This window comes from Eumetopias jubatus, unplaced genomic scaffold (assembly GCF_037043125.1).
Source record: "Eumetopias jubatus isolate StellerSeaLion01/CBP00866 unplaced genomic scaffold, mEumJub1_p1.0 scaffold_5, whole genome shotgun sequence".
Lineage (NCBI taxonomy): Eukaryota > Metazoa > Chordata > Mammalia > Carnivora > Otariidae > Eumetopias > Eumetopias jubatus.
This window is the reverse complement of record NW_028274811.1, coordinates 28987916-29003750: the sequence shown is the minus strand read 5'-3', so window position 1 is coordinate 29003750 and position 15835 is coordinate 28987916. Positions and strand designations below refer to the sequence as shown.

The 15835-nt window shown below is 53.6% G+C and overlaps 1 long non-coding RNA gene across 1 annotated transcript in view; it reads right to left on the bottom strand.

The window, feature by feature from the left end:
- LOC114209594 (uncharacterized) overlaps positions 1 to 15835 on the bottom strand; it is a 69919-nt gene that overhangs the window by 33947 nt on the left and 20137 nt on the right. Inside the window, exons 2-5 of the long non-coding RNA XR_003609366.2 lie at positions 15244 to 15379; positions 14928 to 14979; positions 7527 to 7638; positions 7230 to 7389 (exon numbers count right to left, since the gene is read on the bottom strand). This is a non-coding gene — a long non-coding RNA (uncharacterized LOC114209594). The remainder of the gene's footprint in view (positions 1 to 7229; positions 7390 to 7526; positions 7639 to 14927; positions 14980 to 15243; positions 15380 to 15835) is intronic.

Sequence of the window (15835 nt, the reverse complement as noted above, 5' to 3'; positions counted from 1 at the left end):
CGCGCGCTTTCATGCTATTGTGCGCGCCGCGATTTAGCGCGGCCTTTGTGGGCCTGAAAGGACCGGCGGCCTCTCCGGGCGCGCATTCCCGCGGCACCAGCTTCGGTGGCATCGCGGTCCCCGTCCGGCCCAAGGCGCTGCGTCCCCAGACCCACGGCACCCTTCAGCTCGTCTTCTGTGCGCCGCAACTGGGGTAGATGGCACAAACCGTTGCACCGGGGGAGCCCTCAGCCCCCGCTCCCGCAGGCCCTCGTCTCTCAGGCCCCCCTTCCAGCCAAAGTGAAAAAATGCGTGCGGACCCTTTACCTCTATTTAGGGGCAATTGGACTGGGTTTAAAGGGCTATTGAGGCCTGGAGCGGCCGCCTCTCTCTTTATAGCTTTGTGCAATGTTTGCAGAGACATTTGCATCTGTTTGCACTGGGGGAAAAGGTCCTGAAGGCTCGGTAGCAAGAAAGCCCGAGGATTGTTCTGGTCGCCCTCCCCCTCCCCGCTCGGATCCTCGCTGGCCGATTCGTGCGCCCAGCAGAGGCATGCAAAAACCCGTCCGGTTCAAAGATTGGGCGCCCAGGCTCTCGGTCCACTTTTAAACAATTGCTGTTAACAATGCAATTTTAAGCAGAAAATCGTCTAACTAGATTAAATCCACATGACATAAAAACCAGAGGGGAAAAAGTCCACATAGGCATAGGGGTGCGGACGCCTAACAGGATAGAAAGTGTGAAATGCATGCAGAGGTGGAGCGACCGACCGGCAGGTGCCCTGGCCTCCCCTCCGGCCGGACAAGGGCTGAACTGCTTGCCTCTCTCCAACCCCAATGCCCCTGGAAGGGAAGGGGCTCCCGGGGGGCGCAGGCGGGCGAGGCCAGCCTCCCACCTTTGGCGACCAGGGGAAGGGTGCTGTGTGCCCAAAATCAAGTCCTCGGCTCCTCCCCACCCCCTCGGGTCCAGCGATCCAGCCCCGTCTGCGCCCTCCCCTCCCCGAGGGCGAGGGGCTCAGGGCAAGACTGGGGAACCCGGAACGCCCTCTCCACTCGCGAGACTGAGCAGACAGGCTTTTTAATGGAATCGAATGAAAGTCAGGCCTTAGAAAACCCCATTGCTATGGCAGCAGAGTACCCTGAAAGCGACAAAGCCCAGAGCCCCTCCCTCCCTTCCTGGCCCTGCCCTCGGCTCCCCTCCCCCCTGCGCTGCCTGCAGCCACGCTCGGGGCGCGCTTGGACGGGTTAATCACTGTAAAAACAAAGAGATGAAAGGCTCTCCAATTGGAGAGCTCTCGGCGGCCTCCTCCCCGGCCTGGGGGAGGGGAGGGGGCCAGTCGGGCCGAGCTTCCCCGCGAGCCAGTAAGACTCTCCTGCCCTCAGCTGGGTGGGAGCCACATCCCACCATCCCCAGGCGACGCCGCCCACACAATCTGGCGCCTCCCGAAGGGCCTGCGGAGGCTGGCGGAGGGGACAGGCCGTCTCCCCCCCCCCATCCCCCTGCAGCCACAACCCCACAAAACAGAAACACAAAGCCTCGGGCTTTATCACGGGCCCTAAATGTTTGAAACTTGAAAAACATGACTAGCTCTCAAAACCAAAACAAAACTCCAGCAAAATTGAAATTAATAAACATTTAATTAAATGTCTGTAATATAGCATCCTTAATTAGTCATGTGTAAGTCAACTCAACTTACGGAGTTACTGAAAAATTTAACACGGGATCTGGAGGTATTTTTATATCTTGGTATGATATGGGGTGGGGCTCAGGAAGTTTTTATTTTTATGGATTTTTTAAAGATTTTATTTATTCATTTGAGAGAGAGAGACACAGCGAGAGAGGAAACACAAGCAGGGGGAGTGGGAAAGGGAGAAGCAGGCTTTCCGCCGAGCAGGGAGCCCGATGGTGGGGCTCGATCCCAGGACCCTGGGATCATGCCGGAGCTGAGCGGAAGGCTTATGCTCAATGACTGAGCCACCCAGGAGCCCCTAGGAAGTTTTTAAAGGTTTAAAATTTCCCTTGTAAACTTCACCTGAGACATGGAATCCAAGGCTGGCAGGTAGGTCCCTAGTTATTCTGTGACTGGTTCATTGGGGTCCCTGGCCCTACCCTGCACCCACCTCACCCCTACCCCCACCCTCTCAGGCAAACTGACAGGCCCCCCCCCCCCCTTTACTGAGCTGGAGACCTTGAGGTGGGAAGCAAAACAAGGATTTTCTGGTCACTCAGCCTGTCCAAGACCACGCAGTGATGGGCCTGGGGTTTCTGTCTGGTAGTCTGTCTGTCTTTCCCAGTTCTGAGTTTCTGGCACCTGAGAGGAAGGGCAGCATGGGGGATGGGAGGGGCACAGAGGGGCTTGTCTGCGGGGGTACCAGGAAGAGGTGGTCTTCCCAGAGACAGTCTCTGAAGTATGAAGAGAAGACCACTGGGCTCCTAGAGGGGTGGCCGAGACTGGTGCCGGCCTTGGAGCACTCTTTCCGGACAGCTTTCCAGAACTCGCTAGTGCCAGTGGGAGATTTTTTTTTCTGCTCCAGGTCTAGGACTACCCCAGTGCCCAGCCTCACCTAAGCCAAGTGTCGTCCAGTCTCCTGTCCATGTTATCAAATCCTCCAAGGGAAAAAGAGCACCTCCCCCCACCCCCTAACACACGCGCGCGCACACACTCACACACACGCATGCGCGCACACACACACACACACACACACACACACACACACACGACCCTTCCTGATCCACCTCCTTGAAGTTCCTGATTTAGGGTCTACAGCCCTTAGATATTTCCATGGTCAGAAATAACAGTAAGAAAAATCTCTTCCCTTTTCTGGGCCTCAGCATCCCCATGGTAATAGTAAGAGATTTCTGAAGAGTTCTGTGGGCAGTGAATGGGCAGAGAAGTGGACAAGAAAGGCCCAGCCCTGGTCTGAGGGAGGTCCTTTGGATGTCCCTGGGCCTGAGGATGCCTGGCAGTGGCATCAGCTTCATTTTAGGAACCTGGACAGAGGGCTTATCTGAGGTTAGCCAGGGTGAGGCAGCTCTGCTCACCATTTTTCCTGTCTGTCCTGGCTGAGCCACATTAACTGGAGCCCCCGGGCTGTTCTAGAGGATCGCTGGGGCAGGGTCCCCAATGATAGAAATGCCAGAGAGGGAACTGTCTGTGGGTGAGGTTTGCTCGAGGCCTAACCCTCCTCCTTCAATAAAGCAGAGGTTTCTCTCTTCCCATTTGCCTCTCTGGGGACTGCCATCTGTCCCTCACTGGCGTATCAATCACTGCTGGGGAGGAGGTTGATGAGCCCCACTGGGAGAGGGAACACTGTGGGGCCTGCCCCCACCCACTCATTCTCAAAACCCCATCAGGGAAGCTGCTCAGTCCAGCCGTTCGATCCACTGTCCCTGGTCTGTGTCTGAGCCTTGCCAAGTTGCTGAGTCTTAGGGACCCTCTCTGGGTCCTGGCCGAACGCAACCAGAAACCAGGCCATCAGAGCAACAACTCCTTTGACTTTAAAATCTATTTTCACAGGGTGCCTCCGTTGGTTTAGCTTTGGACTCTCAGGTTTTGGCTCAGGGTCTTGGGATCAAGCTGGGGCTCTACGTGGAGTCTGCTTGTCCCTCTCCCCTTCCCCTGCTTGCACCCTCTCACTAAAATAAATAGATAGATAGATAGATAGATGATAGATAGATAGATAGATAGATAGATAGATAGATAGATAGATAAAATCTTTAAAATATCTTCTGTTTTCACATCTCCTTTTTTCTATCCTGAGAATACAGGCCTTCCTCCCCCCGCTCCTACCGTTCTTCACAGGAGAACATGATGGGGGGGTGGGCACAGCCTTCTGACTCGTGTGAAGCATCATGCCCAGGGCCAAGGCCAGGGCTTGCAGAGCCTAGCGCCCCTTCCAGGCCCCTGCCCCAGGCCCAGGATCAGAGAAGCCTCAGTGCCCCTTCCTGGGGGAAGGCAGAGTAGGCTCCCCTCTGTGGACTCTCCCCTGCACAGGACTAGGGCGATGCTGGGACTTCTGTTTCCCTCTTCTCTGCCCAACCCGAAATCACTTTCTGAAACAGCTCAAGATTGTAGGGGGGCCCAGCTCACGGTCATGGGAGCTTTTGTTTTAAAGCTCAGGCTCTGAACCCAAAATCTGGCTTAAACCCCGCCCACCTCATTGCCTTATTGGGCTCATTTGTAAAATGGGGATCAGCACTCCTCCACGGGGCTGTTGATAGGAATAAATACCCTGAAAAGTAGAGACAGTTGGCACCTGCACCAGCGGAACCACTCCACAGACGTCAGCAAGTCTTATCGTCCACCAGAAGCACTCTCCCCGCCTCCACCCTGGGCTGGAAAGAGACTTCCCCAAGAACTTTGAACATCAAGCACAATATCCGATCCTTGCTTCTTCTTGTTATTTTCACTGCTCAGGTCATTTACTGGGCACTCCTCGTGGCGCAAACACTATCTCAGTGCTTTCACAGGCTTACCTCGTTGACATGCCGAATTACCCCGGTGTACAGGTGGAGAGCCCATCCAGAAGCACAGAGAGGTTGATGGCCTGCCCAAATTTCACAGTAACGGAGCCGGGATTGCTCCTCCTTCAGCCACTCTCTGAAGCCCCCGTAGGCCCCTGGGCCGTCCTGTGTCCACATCTGGTGCCCTTTCCTCAGACCAGCTGCCTCCCTCTTACCCAACAAGATGGGAAATTCCACTGCGGTCCTGGAGGTGCCTGTGGCCTTGACCCAAGCTCCCAGCAGAGGAGGTTCAAGCACCCCCCTGCATAAGAACAGAAAGCCCAGGGAAGGACAAGCTAAGAACTATCTCCTCTCCTTTTCTTTCTCCACCTTGTCTTGCTTCTATGATGCTCATCAAAGGGGCAGCCTCGGAGGTGCTTCCCACAGCCACTCACAACACTCAGTGCGCTCCTTCCACATGAGAGCTGAGCCTCTGGGCTAAACAGGTGGCAGGGCTGTTACACACTGGCACTGTACCTAGCTGGTCAGGGGCAAGCAGGTGGAAGAATTACCCCACTACCCCTACCGGAGGGACCCTACTGTGTTGTCGGGTTTGATCTCACCCCACTGGTGGGACCTGCTGGACTCCAGGCCCTCTGAATGAGAGCCAGCCAGATGGGCAGGTGGGAGTGGCTGGCGCACAGCTTGGGGCTCATCCCACTCACTGCTCCCTCACAGACTGGCAAGGGTCTGCCTCGATCCCCAACATTCTCAGAAAAACACCTTGCAGCCCCATGCAGGGACATCTGCCAACCACCTTCCGTGTTAACCACCTTGTCCAGCCTAACATCCTCTCACTGCCCAAGAGCAGAAATATGTTTAAGGGAATGGACCCAGACAATGAGCCATCTGCCATTGACTGTTAACCAATCGAGTCCAAGCGCCTTACTGGAAAGGTGGGGAAACAGACACCCAGAGAGGCAGTGACTTGCCCCAAATCAAAGCCAGTTTAGTAACAAGCAACTGAAGTGAAGGAGTGTCCAAGCCAGGAAGATGGTGTTTCCTTAGTGAATGAATGGACATTCCCTGCAAGCCTACCTCTGCTCTAGGATTTAGGAAAATACCTGTGGGGTACTTGTCTGGGGCTGATGGGTGACCTTCTGGAGTGAAAGCTTAACCCCTCTTAACCTTTGATCTCTGGCCATCAGTCCCCTCTCGGCCCCAACTCCATCTCCCAGGCTAAGTGAGTACAAATCCAGCATCAGCCTGTGCAGAGGCCACCTGGGCGGACAGAGAGGCCAAAGGGCCTGGCAAGGACAGAGCCCCTTTAAGCCGATCAGCCTTGGCGCAGTGAAGGGACCCCCGAGGGGGTGAGGTTGATGCCTGGCAGGAAATTACAGCAGGAGGGAAGAGTTGGGTAGGCCTGGCTCCTGGCTCCCACCAGGGCCCCTCCGTCCACATTCCCAGGACCAAAGCCCACGCCGGGGATGCACAAATGCTCCCAGGACTGGGCGGCGGGGCGGGGGGAGGCAGCATCTGGGGTTGAAAAGCCCACAGCCCTATCTAGAGCAGGCTCCTGCAGGAAAGCTGGAGGCTGGAGGGGACTTGAGCGTGCTTGAAAGAACAAACAGCTTTCAAGTACTCTCTGGAGTACCTATTTCATGGCAAACTCTTGTTATGCTAATGAAGGATCCTTCTTCTCTGCTTATTAGAGCACATCTCCAAAAGACTTCCTTGTAGATACTGTGCGTCTGTGTGCCTTTGTGTGTGAGTGTCTAGGAGTTAAACAGGGGCTCCAGAAAAGGGCTGGGGTTTCCGTGTACACCCTGCCAGTGTGTGTTGAGACGGGAAAGGACATGCCACCAACATCTCACCTATTTAGAAATCACTCCAAAGAAACCTGCCCCTTCCCGGAGAACCACTGAGCATCGGGCAGCCAGCCAGGGGAAAAAATGTCCAAGCTGCACCGGGGATGTCACTTAGCTATGCCAGGGACCTCAGTGGATCCCGGTGTCAGCCCCTGATTCCTGCCTTGGCTCTGCACTCCAAGGCAGGGTACCTAACTGCGCTCTGAGACCAAGAGTGTCTGTCAAAGGTGAGGATTCTCGTCGAGGTGCTTGGAAAGGTGTTTTGGAAAGCAGGTGCTTTGGAAAGCATGTGGCACGGGGCCTGCACACGGCAAGGAAGCTATCCCTCAAGGAGGAATTTCCACTGTGGTGAGCCTTGCTCTGGTCCCCGGCTCCACGCTCAGCACTGAGTAAGAACCCAGGATAGGCAGGTTTGGATGAAGGCTTTGGGAATGAGGGCCCTGGGTATGTACCAGACATGTGGCTCGTACTCGGTAACCAATTTGGATAAGAGCTCAGGCATGATCCATAGATTTCCTTCTCAGAAAAGCGACACTGGGATTTTTCATCCCAACAGAAGGCTCAATAGGGTCAGCTTCCCAGAAAATTTGAGGGTGCAGGATAGACTCCTCACTCCCTCAGAATCAGTCAGGCCTCCACGACTCCACTACTTGGTTCTATGGACTGAATGACCCTCCCCTTCGTATATTGAAGCTCTCCCCTCCAAGGTGACTGGATTTGGAGATAGGGCTTTTCGGAGGTAATTAAAGTTAAATGAGGTCTTAAGGGTGGGATGCTAATCCAACAGGATTGGTGGCCTTATAAAAAAAGAACAGAAAGGGATCTCTCTCTCCCTCTCCCTCTCCCTCTCTCCCTCTCTCCCTCTCTCCCTCTCTCCCTCCTGCAGGAGGACACAGCAAGAAGGTGGCCACCTGCAAGCCAGGAAAAGAGAGCTCTCACCAGAATCCTGACCATGGCAGCGCCCCGATCCGAGGCCTCCAGCTTCCCGAACTGTGAGAACATTCACTTCTGTTGTTTAAGCTCTCCAGTGCATGGTATTTTGTTAACGGCAGCCTGAGTTGAGAATATATTTGGCCTCTCCATGCCTTAGTCTCCTTATCTGTAAAATGGGAGGTAATAACGGAGTCATTAGACCCATTAATGGAGCTTAGCCCAGCGCCAGGCGTCATAGTGAAGGCTCAGTAAGTGTCCTCTATCAGCATCATGATCATCCTTCCACGATGATATGCATCTCACCTGCTATAATGCTGGTAGGAGGTGACCACCCAGATGCAGGCCCCGAATGATGCAGCAAGACCTCTAGGTAAGCAACACCCTTCAGGCATCTTTTGGACTGAAAAATGGCTTCCTGGAAGAGGAGAACATTGAAAAACATTTTCCTAGTGGCTTAGTTGGCCCACCCCCTCCCTTGCTCTTAGGGGCAGGGAAGGATCAGATCGGAATAAGGGATAAGTAGTGAGCAGGAGGGAACAGCTGTAATGGGGGTCTCACCTGTGCCCTGTGCCCCCACCCCCACCCCAGGCCCTTACTTCAGCCCATTCTGGGGCCACGCAGGGGCAGGATGATCACAGAGTGAGGAGAGGGCTGTTGCCTTGGGGAAGAGAAAGCCCTCAAGAGCAGGCCACTGATCTCAAAGGGAAATAATGGGATTTTCTGGGATTCACATTGATCCCCAAAGGAGAAAAGCTTCTGTTTGCCTTTTTTAAGCCGCCAAACAAGGAACTAAAGCCTCTTTCAGCCCTGACTCAGGGCTGTCCTTTCTGAAGTCCTTATTATCCCTGGGGCACTGGGAGAACAGGCCCCGGCACTGGGCCCTCCACACAGGGAGCTTTCCGCCGGGCAGAGTCCTGCCTGGTTTCCTAGCGACCCAAACCCCACCCGACTGCAGGCGCTGGTACCTTGACCCACAGTTCTTGACTGTGGCCTGGCCAGGGCCAGGCTCCTCTCCCTGATTTGCGGGGGGATGTGTTTCCACATCCAGGAGCAAACACATGAAGCAATATCTCTTCACACCCCCAGACACCACACACACATTCCTCACCCCCACTGACCAACAAGGACATCAAGGATGACAATAGTCACATTAAGAGAGCCACTAGTTCTTGAGCAATGTTTTGCTCCGGGCTCCATCTTCTTCTCCCCTGGGCCTTACCTCTGAAGATCTCAGTGCCTGGTGGGACAACCAGCCCTTACCCCATAGGGCTACTCGCAGCTCCAGGCCCACCAGTGACCCTCAGCTCTTGCCGTGTGAGCTGTTCCTCTCATAGCCACACTCTAGATGGGGTCATCCTTCACCACGGCTCCTTCCACCTCTGAAACCTCACATATACATTCACACACACACACACACACACACACACACACACACACACACACACACCACTACAACCCGCCCCCCTCAACTCAGCATCCAGCCTTCTCTCTGTCCAGCTCTTGAAGATTTCTGTTTAGAAACTGAACTACATCTTGGCGCAGTTTAGACGACACACCACACTTGGAGATAAAGCCAAATTCCTTTGTCGGGTACACAGGGCACACGACTTGAGGCTTGCCCGTCTTTCCAGCATCAGCTCTTGACGCTGCCGCCTGCCAACACGGGTGCGTGTATGTTTGCACACAGGCACGCCTGTGCACACGCACAGCATTTGCCATATTTCAACCCTGTGCTCTGCTCACATGGTGTCCCCTCTGTCTGGATCGTCCTTCCCCTCCTCTGTGAATCGCCTACCCCAGTTCATCTTTTAAGACACCTTAGGTGCCGCCTCCTCCAAGAAACCTCCCCTCGTTCCTGCTGCCATTGCCACCTCCTTGGGTTCTATGCCTGTGACACAGAGATGGCTGCCTTCTCTTCTCCCATGGTAATAGAATTTTTTGCTGGGTAAATGGTCAAGAGGAAAACTACATTTCCCAGCCTCCATTGCAGCTCCATGGGGTCATGTGTCTAGGTTCTGGCCAATGGAATGTAAGCAAAAGTGGCACGTGGCAGCCTTCAGGGACCTTTTCCAAGAGAGAGATGAGATGTGCCCTTTGCCTCTTCTTCATCTCTTCCTCCATCTTGCCACCTGGAACAGCGGGTGCCACCATCTTGGATGATGAGATGAAGGCCACAGGCCAGGAATGGAAGGAACCTGATTCTTGAGGCTTTCATGGAACAGAGCTGTCAACGTTAGCCATGGACAGAAAATCCAGGGAGAAAAAGCAACTTTTAACTTGTTTAGGTAACTTTTGCTTTGGGTTTTGTGTCACTCCAAATTGCATCTTTCCATGGTGCCCTCTTTTTAAACTGCAGGTATATTGAGAACATCATAATGTGATACAGTCACTTTTCATGGGTCTGCCCCTAGACTGAGGCCAGGAGGTGTGTCTAACTCAACACTGTATCTCTCCAGCCAGGAGCATTGTAGGCACTCCATAGTGAATGGATAAACAAATGGTTGCTTGTTGAGTAGATAGGAAGATTTGGAATGAAAGACTTACCTGGGGAAGGTAAGTGTTAAAAACAGTGCGCTTACTCAGATCTGCACACTGGCCTTCCTTTCTAGCCTGTGTTGTTACGATGGCTGTTTCTGGTCCCTCCTGTCACTGACAGCATGACTGGATCTTATCATCTGCCAAGGGACCTCCCACACAGGCACACCAACCAGCTCATCTCCCCAGGCCTGTGAGGCGGAAGATGATATAGGTGGGTGGGCATGTGGGGGCGCACTGCAGATGCCCACACTGCTGTCTTGGGACTTGGTGTCTTCCTTTCTAGAGGGCCAGGTGGCACAGTCTAGAAATACAGGAGAATTGACTCTGCACAGGTGAACTTTGACCAATGAGAGACGGAAGCCAGAGGACAAATTCTTCTCTCTGCCTCCTCTGGACTGGTGGGGGCCAGTCGCCTCATACAGCGCTCTGAGGACGTCTCCCAAGACAGCAGCAGCCAACTCATGATGCCCTCCCTTAGTATTTGTTTCCCTTCTTGCTTCTCTCACTCCCTTTTCCCCTTACTCCTGCTCTCCCGAGATTGAATTCCCAATAAAATGTTAGCACCTGAGTTTTGCGCTCTATTTTTTGAGAGGACCCATGGGTATCAAGTTCAGGGGACAGTGAGGGATCTGGTATGGTTGGAAAGCAAGGGAGCGATATGATGTGAGGCTGGTAAAGTCAGCTGGTTCTGGGTGAAGCACCCAGGAGTGATTGATGGCCAGGCCAGGAGTCTGCTTCTTCTTGCAGCCACTTGGGCGCCATGAGGAACCTGAGAGCCATCACTGGATAGTTGCCTGTGTTGTCCCTGCCACAAGCTGGCCAGAAGTTTCCCTTACCTCCTCACCTGCCATGAAGTCAAGGGTTTCTGTGGTGTCCAGGTATTGGCAGAGAAGATTCAGTATGTTGCAAGTGAGCCTTCCCTTTGGCCCATCATTGCACTCCTAATAGAATATGTTCTAGGTCTACTGTCACGTGCATACAAAGTTGAAGGTATAAGTGACCCAAGCCGGGCCAATTAGACTCCATTCCAGGACCTTTGCTGGAATAAACAAGAAATTAACACCCTCCTTTTAGCTTAACTCATAGGTTTAGCTGGTAGGACGTGACCCTGGAATAGATCTTGCCTTCCATGGGGAGAGCCTCTCTGAGAACGAAGCCAGACAGAGTGGTGCAAAGCCAAGAAATAAGGAAGACAGAGTGGAAGAGAGAGAGAGAGAAAGAGAGAGGGAGAGTTGAAACCATCATAGGAGCACCAGGACTGTGCTGACCTTGTAGTTGAAGCCAGACTCGTGCCATGTGAACTGATAAATTCTCCTTTTCAATGAAGCCAGTTTGCACTAGGTTTCTGTCATTTGCAAATGAAAATGCACCCAGCACTATGATAAACAAGGAGGTTTATGGCAACGTTTTTTTTTTTTTTTAAGATTTTATTTATTTATTTATTTGAGAGAGAGAGTGAGAGAGAGAGAGAGGGCACATGAGGGGGGGAGGGTCAGAGGAAGAAGCAGACTCCCCGCTGAGCAGGGAGCCCGATGCGGGACTCGATCCCGGGACTCCAGGATCATGACCCGAGCTGAAGGCAGGCGCCCAACCAACTGAGCCACCCAGGCGCCCGGCAACGTTGTTTTAATAGCAAAAACGTGGCACTATCTAAATACCCGTGGCAGTACCTCCTTACATAAATGGAAGTATTTGTACATAATGGAACTCTGCAGCCATCACAAAGGACCTTATCTTTGCCCACATGGAAAGACACCCATGCTATGTTATTGTGTGAAAAAGGTAAGGTGTAGAATAGTGTACGTGATATTTCCCAATAAGTGTGTGAATTTTCAGGATGGACACACACACTTGCTTGGATTTACATGAAAGTTTCTGGAAGCCACATGCACAAGAGTGAGACAGGGGCTCCCAAGATCAGTTTGTGTTTTTAAAAGACCATTCCGGCTTCGCACAATGTAGACATGCAGCCTGACCAAGTCACACACCCTGAGCCTCGGGTTTCTGCTCTGTTACATGGTAATGGTGCCCTGGCCACGAGCTGTGCAAAGCACTTAGCACAGTGCAGGGCTCCCAATAACTGTCCGATCCATGAAAGCTGCTTTCACTGGGGACCGAGGCTGTCCTGGGGCATTGGGGTGGGCGGGTGGCAAGGCTGAGAAGTGGGGCTTATTCACAGGCTTTCTGATTCCTCATTGTATTGAGTGGGGCAGAGGGTGGCTAGGGCCCCCTATGTAGGATGCAGCTCCCTCAGGGCTCCAGTTCTGGGGCAGCTAGGCCTGGGCTGTTGCTATTTTGCAAACGAGGAAACAGGCCAGGAAGGTGAAGTCACTTACTCAGAGTCACTTAGCTGGTGAGTAGCCAAGGCAGGCTTTGAGCCCAAACTACTTACTTCCAGAGCCAACAACCACTGAGCCAGACTCACACCAGCAGCAAGAGGCAGATGTCCAGGGATAGGCAGAGAGGCCAAGAGGGAAAGGAGTAAGGGACAGAAGAACCGGGCCCACCCCAGAGCTGCCATCCTTTCCTTCCCAAGGCTTGATGATCTAGCATCCCTGTGTGCCTGGGCAAAGGGTATCCCTTCAGTTGCTTCTCTCCCCAGCCCTTTCGATTCTGCAGTAAGTCCTGCTCCTGACAACTTGACAGAACGGAAGGCTTCCCCGAGGAGGTATCGGGCGGTGATGCTGAGCTTTGAGGGATGGGCGAGAATTGGCAAGGGCATTCCAGGTGGAGGCACCTCAGATCAAAGGGCTAGAGACTGGAACAGAAGTCCACAGCCAGAGTGGGGCTTGAGGGAAGCCTGGCTCAGCGAGGATGAAGGGAGAGGGGGACACTGGGAGATGCTCTTGGGGCCAGTTTCTGGGAGGGCTTGAGCATCAAGCTAAAGAGCAGGTTATTTATCCCGTAGACAATGGCGTGTGACTCACAGGATAAAGGTGCCTCTTCATCATCGAGATGGACTTGGGGAGTGGCGGGGAGGGGGGGGGCAGGAACTGGGTCAGTGCCTTGGAGGCCCATTGGGCAGGTGTTTGCCTGGCGGCTGGTGGGCAGGATGAGGCAGGTGCAGAAGGTTTTGGCCCTGGCCTGCCCCCCTCTCCGCAAAGGCAGATCCAAGGCCTGATTCTAGCCCAGCTAGCTCCCCCGCCGATGGCTTGTGCCCCTCTCTCCCCCCAGCACAGCTAATCAGCTTAGGATGGCAGCAAATGAAGGCTCCAGAACCGCAGGGCCCTCACTCTGCAGCTACAAATTAACACTTCAATTAAAAGCCAGCCAAGCCAGACCTGACATCCACATTCTCACTGGGTGAGGATTTAATTAAGACATGGTGGGGAGGTGATGACCTCAGAAGGCCTCACCTTGAGCTGCCCATCCTGGCAACCTATTGTTTCCAGCTCAGACCATGGCATTGAGACCACAGAACACACTAGAAGGGGCAGAGTTTGTCAATAGAATTCCCTTTCATGAGGAGGGAGCTTTGACAAAAATATCGATTCCTGGGCCCCACCCCAGTGCCCCTAAACCATCTCTCAGGGATGAGCCCAGGGGCCTGTATTTTCATACAGTCTGGGGGCTGCAGGGGGTTCTAGCGTTGTGAGGGTTTGAGAACTCCTGTTCTGGTAGGTGCTAAAAGCAATGTGGTACATCAAAATGATCGGCATTTTAAACCATGGAATGGAATATTAGAATAGGAAATATCAGAGCGCATCGCATAGACGAGGGAAATATTATTTTGTGAAACTTTTGCTTTAGGTATATATCTGTATGTATATTGGATTGTTATGAAAAAGTATGTATATTATATATATATATGTATGTATTTTACTATGGGTTTCAGTTAAAAAAAAAAAGTTTGGGAACTACACAGCCACTCCTCAGCAACAAAGAGATGTGCGTGCCCTCTCCAAACTCGAGGCACACAGTTCACAGATGGGCCCAGCAGTGAAACCTCACTGTAGCTGCTTCCTCAGGTCTATTGATCCCAAAACATCAGGCCCGCTGGCAGCCTGCCTTCTCCCAGAAGTCGTCAGCAGACCGTTGGGAGGGTGCAGAGGCCCGCTGCCCCTCAGGATAATGGCCCCATTTCTGGCCCAGGACAAGCAGGTATTAGAAAGGGGACCCCCAAAAGAGATCAGAGCTGGGGCTTTTCCTGCCGTCCAGCACAGAGTCCCCAGGCCAGCCTCCCAGCCAGCCTCGAAGGCTCGGGCAGCATGAAGGGGTGAGCAGTCCCATCCACACCTTCCAGAGCTCACTGCCCGCTTGGGAGAAGGAGACGCAGGGGCAGGAAGGAGCCCGAGTCCGTCCTAAGGAGGCAGCCTGGGCTGTGCAGGAGGGTGGGGCTGGCGGGGGGCTGCCTCCCCCAGTGCCACATTCCCCAGCCCTTGCGAGGCCACGCCGGCCCTGCCCTCTCTGCCTTGGAAATCCCTTTGAGCTCAAGAGGGCAGATGGGGGTCAGAGAGTGATGAGAGCCCTGGCCCCAGCCCCGTTTGAAATCGAAGCATCCTGGGCCAGGGGCGAGGCCTGTGAGGTGGGGTCGCCACCCCCAGGGCCGCAGCATCCTCCCGCCTGGGCCAACCCGTTGCTAGGGCCCCTCTTTCGAGGCATCAGGTTATAGGGCCGCGTGGAGCAGCCCATCTGCCGGCTAACTTCTCACTTTCCCCCCTAAGGCTGCCTGTGACCCGGCTCCCCAGGCTCTGGCCCGTGTGTAAAGTGGCGGGGGGCCTTTATTCCCACCGAGCCCCTTCTCAGCAGCTCGGCAGCCAAACTGCTCTTGGATTACATTTTGATGAGTTTTCAATTTAGGCCCAGCAGACAAGGGAAGGGAGGGGATGGGGGTGAAGGGGTGGGGGCGGGCGGGGGCGGGCAGGGGAGCCCGGGGAATAAATGCAACAGATGGGTCCAATTGTGCTGCCTAGGCAAATGAAGGAAGACATCTGTAGCTCCCGAATACTGGTGGTCTGAAACGCAATTAGCCCTCTGTGAATGGGGCCCCTCGCAGCCCCCTCGGCCAATCCCCTCCGAGGCACTGCTCACGTTACAATGGCCTTGACCACAATCCATTGAGCAGAAAAAGGAAAAAAGAAAAGAAAGAAAGAAAGAAAGATTAATCCAGGAGTTGCTGCGCGGTGGGGCTGCAAGGAGAGCTGGTATGCAGGAAAGGTTACTTACGTCTCTGCTTCTCCCTTTTTTTCTTCTGTCTTCACGGAAGGCTGGAAGGTTCCTATTAAAGAGAAGGGGCCAGGGGAGTGTCTTAGTTTGGGGCTTGGTGAGGTGATGTGGACTCACATCTTGACTGGTTGCTAATCTGCAAACCTTAATTTTCTACTCACTTGTTGGGAAAATAATGAAGGGAGACACAGTCCCTGTGCTTGTAAGAGCTCCCCCCCCCCCCCCCCGCCAACCCCGGGGTGAGCAAGTTGTTATGTGATAAGACCCCTTCTGCACGTGGTAATTATAATGGCTGTGGGGAGGTTCAGGGAGTTACCTTTCGCAGCTGGAAACGTGCGTTCTGCTTGACTCCTCAGAGGACCTGCCTCTTCCCCACGATCATCGAGCCCAGCTGGAGACCTGGGACGGGACTGGAGTCTCCCTTATCTATGCATATTTATGATCCGTGGTACCTGGCAGGAAAGGGGGGAGAGCCCAGTACAACAGTGCACGCTGCCCCTGGGAGGGTGGAAGGGGGTCAGGGCACCTTTAAGTTACCCTCCTGACTTTTGTTCCCCTCAGCTCTTTGGTGTCTGATCTGGGAGGTGGCAGCTCCCCGCAAGGTGGTGAAAGAAAGCCAATAAATTCTGGAGAAACCTGTTCTTGGGTTTCTGCTGCCTGTGTCTGATCAGAGCCATCGAACAGCCCAGAAAGCTTCTGAGCCTGGGTCATAGGGACCCGTCTAGGACGTGCACTCAGAAGCTCAGTCCCACCTTTACCAAGAACCTATACAGACTGAGAGCCGAGGGGACATGCTCCTGTTGTTCGTTTTATTGTGGTAAAATACACATAACATACAATTTACCATTTTTAAGCATACAGTAGTGTTAAGTACATTCACAGTGTTGTGCCGCCATCACCACCATCCA